Genomic DNA, 4,502 nt, shown 5'->3' on the forward strand with positions numbered 1-4,502 from the left:
TACTATATAAAGTCGGATCTCTGATCTGACACTTTGCATAGCAATGTGTCAGATCAGCAATCTGACAGGCAGTGTAGGATGCTTGCCAGCGCCTGAGAGCAGGTGCTGACAAGCCACCTCACTGAAGGACCCGCGGCCATCTTGGAGCCGGGGGTCTCCATGGAGACCACAGGAACAACGCAATTGCATCGCGTTGTTACGGTGAGAGAGGCGATTGTTCTGAATGCCACTGTCAGTACATCAGAGGGGTTAAATGCCCACGATCGGTGCTAGCACCGATCATGTGCTTTGCTGCGGGGTGTCAGCTGTCACATACAGCTGACGCCCACACCCGATCACCGCTGTACTAATACTGCTGCGGTTGGAAATGCAGTTCCCGCAGAGCAGTACTAGTACGGCGAGGGCCGGGAAGGGAAATCCATATATAAGTAAACAGGGGATATCAATAAATTCTAATAAAGAAATAGCAAAAAAAAAACCAGAAAGAAATAATAATTTTTTTATTATTTTTATGAAAATAGAAATGAAAAATAAGGAATGAACATAATAGTAATCACCATAATGATGCATAAAATCTAATAGAATTGTATTTTAATTTTGAAAGGCAATATAAGCCAGCAAGGGTCCACAAAAAAAAACAAAAACGTAAGATGTGAAATATATACCCGTTAGGTGTATATGAGTAAAGATCTGCATATGAAAATCTGGCTGAACCAGGCAACCAATAAACAGAGAAGGACCCAAAAAATTTGGCCATATTTTCATTTGCAGATTTTTATTCATATACACCTAATGGGTACATATTTCACATCTTACTTTTTTTCATTTTGTGGACCCTTGCTAGCATATATTGCCTTCCAAAATTAACCCCTTCATGACCAATGACGCCACATAGGCGTCATGAAAACTGGTGCCAATCTGACCAGTGACGCCTATGTGGCGTCATGACTTTAAAGCCCCCCTGCGGGTCGAGTGACCTAGGTCACTGAAAGATCACCCGACCTACAGATACAGGGGGTTTTGTACTTCACCACGGTGGGCGTGGCTTCGCCCCCACATGGCTACGATCGCTCTGATTGGCTGTTAAAAATGAAACAGCCAATCAGAGCGATAGTAATATTTCATCAATGAAAATTGATGAAATATTACAATCCAGCCATGTCCGACGATGCTGTAGCATCGGACATGGCTGGTGACACCGATTCGACCCACCCCCCCACCGGTTAACGGGGGCGATCTGCCCCCTGCCACTAAATGACAGCGGCGATGTGCCGCCTCTGTCATCATCTGCCCCCCCGCCTTCCCTCCGCTCCCCCCGCCTTCCGATCGTCCCCCCTCCCACCCCCCGGTACTTACCGAGTGCCGCTAAGGCTCCCGGTGCCCCGCGGTCCCGGACCATGGGCGCCGCCATATTGAAAAATGGCGGGCGCATCGGCTGCAATTTCCTCATTCATTTTGATCACTGTGAAAAACTTTCACAGTGATCAAAATAGAATGAAAAGTAAATAAACCCCCTGTTTATCACCCCCATAGGCAGGAACAACTAATAAATTAAAGAAATTATTTTTATTTTTCCATTAGGGTTAGGGTTGGAAATAGGGTTAGGGTTGGAAATAGGGTTAGGGTTTAAATTAGGGTTAGGGTTGGAATTAGGGTTAGGGTTGGAATTAGGGTTAGGGTTGGAATTAGGGTTAGGGTGGAATTAGGGTTAGGGTTGGAATAAGGGTTAGGGTTGGAATTAGCGTTAGGCTTGTGGTTAGGGTTATGGTTAGGGTTGGGATTAGGGTTAGGGGTGTGTTGGGGTTAGGGTTATGGTTAGGGTTGGGATTAGGGATGTGTTGGGGTTAGGGCTGTGGTTAAGGGTGTGTTGGGGTTAGAGTTAGAATTGAGGGGTTTCCACTGTTTAGGCACATCAGTGGGTCTCCAAACGGGACATGGTGCAACCATTGATTCCAGACAATTTTGCGTTCAAAAAGTCAAACGGTGCTCCCTCCTTTTCAAGCCCCGACGTGTGCCCAAACAGTGGTTTACCCCAACATATGGGGCATCAGTGTACTCAGGAAAAATTGCACAATAACTTTGGGGGTCTAATTTCTCCTGGTACCCTTGGGAAAATAAAAAATTGGGGGCTAAAAAATTATTTTTGTGGAAAACAATTTTTTTTTTAATTTTAACGTCTCTGCGTTATAAACTTCTGTGAAGCACTTGGAGGTTCAAAGTGCTCACCAGGCATCTAGATAAGTTCCTTGGGGGGTCTAGTTTCCAAAATGGGGTCACTTGTGGGGGGTTTCTATTGTTTAGGCACATCAGGGGCTCTGCAAATGTAACGACGACCGCAGACCATTCCATCAAAGTCTGCATTTCAAAAAGTCACTACTTCCATTCTGAGCCCTTACGTGTGCCCAAACAATGGTCCCCCCCCTATATGGGGTACCAGCATACTCAGGACAAACTGGACTACAACTTTTGGGGTCCAATTTATCCTGCTACCCTTGCGAAAAAAAATTGCTGGCAAAAAATCATTTTTTTGAGGAAAAAAAAATATTTTTTATTTTCACGGCTCTGCGTTATAAACTTCTGTGAAGCACTTGGGGGTTCAAGGTGCTCACCACACATCTAGATAAGTTCCTTGGGGGGTCTAGTTTCCAAAATGGGGTCACTTGTGGGGGGTTCCACAGTTTAGGTACATCAGGGGCTCTGCAAATGTAACATGATGCCCGCAGACCATTCCATCAAAGTCAGCATTTCAAAATGTCACTACTTCCCTTCCAAGCCCCGACGTGTGCCCAAACAGTGGTTCCCCCCCCACATATGGGGTACCAGCGTACTCAGGACAAACTGGACAACTTTTGGGGTCCAATTTTTCCTGGTACCCTTGTGAAAATAAAAAATTTTCACGGCTCTGCATTATAAACTTTTGTGAAGCACTTGGGGGTTCAAAGTGCTCACTATGCATCTAGATAAGTTCCTTAGGGGGTCTAGTTTCCAAAATGGGGTCATTTGTGGGGGAGCTCCAATATTTTGGTACACAGGGGCTCTCCAAACGCGACATGGTGTCTGCTAACGATTAGAAGTAATTTGCATTTCAAAAAGTCAAATGGCGCTTCTTCCCTTCTGAGCCCTGCCGTGCGCCCAAACAGTGGTTCCCCCCCCACATATGGGGTCCCAGCGTACTCAGGACAAACTGGACAACAACTTTTGGGGTCCAATTTATCCTGGTACCCTTGTGAAAATAAAAAATTGCGCACTAAAAAATAATTTTTTGAGGAAAAAAAAAAAAATTTTATTTTCACGGCTCTGCGTTATAAACTTTTGTGAAGCACTTGGGGGTTCAAAGTGCTCACTACACATCTATATAAGTTCCATAAGGGGTCTAGTTTCCAAAATGGGGTCACTTGTGGGGGAGCTCCAATGTTTAGGTGCACAGGGGCTCTCCAAACGCGACATGGTGACCGATAACGATTGGAGCTAATTTTCCATTCAAAAAGTCAAATGGTGCTCCTTCCCTTCCGGACACTGCCGTACGCCCAAACAGTGGTTTTTGGCCACATATGAGGTATCGGTGTACTCAGGAGAAATTGCTCAACAAATTTTAGTATCCATTTTATCCTGTTGCCCATGTGAAAATGAAAACACTGAGGCTAAAAATTTTTTTGTGAAAAAAAATTACTTTTTTTTTTACAGATCAATTTGTGAAGCACCTGGGGGTTCAAAGTGATTATTATGCATCTAGTTAAGTTCCTTGGGGGGTCTAGTTTCCAAAATGGGGTCACTTGTGGGGGAGCTCCAATGTTTAGGCACACAGGGGCTCTCCAAACGCGACATGGCAACCGCTAAATATTCCAGCATATTTTTCCATTCAAAAAGTCAAATGGCGCTCCTTCAATTCTGAGCCCTGCCGTACGCCCAAACAGTGGTTTATGACCACATATGAGGTATCTGTGTACTCAGGAGAAATTGCCCAACAAATTTTAGGATCCATTATATCCTGTTGCCCATGTGAAAATGAAAAAATTGATGCTAAAAGAAAATTTTTGTTGGAAAAATTTAAATGTCCATTTTTTCTTTCCACGTTGCTTTAGTTCCTGTGAAACACCTGAAGGGTTAATAATCTTCTTGAATGTAGTTTTGAGTAGCTTGAGGGGTGAAGTTTTTAGATTGGTGTCACTTTTGGGTATTTTCTGCCATATAGACCCCTCAAAGTGACTTCAAATGTGAGGTGGTCCCTAAAAAAAATGGTTTTGTAAATTTTGTTGTAAAAATGAGAAATCGCTGGTCAACTTTTAACCCTTATAACTTCCTAACAAAAAAATATTTTGTTTCCAAAATAGTGCTGATGTAAAGTAGACATGTGGGAAATGTTATTTAGTAACTATTTTGTGTCACATAACTCTGGTTTAACAGAATAAAAATTCAAAATTTGAAAATTGCAAAATTTTCTAAATTTTCGCCAAATTTCCAATTTTTTCACAAATAAATGCAAAAATTATTGACCTAAATTT

Source organism: Dendrobates tinctorius, unplaced genomic scaffold (genome assembly GCF_039654945.1).
Source record: "Dendrobates tinctorius isolate UK_male_01 unplaced genomic scaffold, ASM3965494v1 ptg000126l, whole genome shotgun sequence".
NCBI classification, from domain to species: Eukaryota; Metazoa; Chordata; class Amphibia; order Anura; family Dendrobatidae; genus Dendrobates; species Dendrobates tinctorius.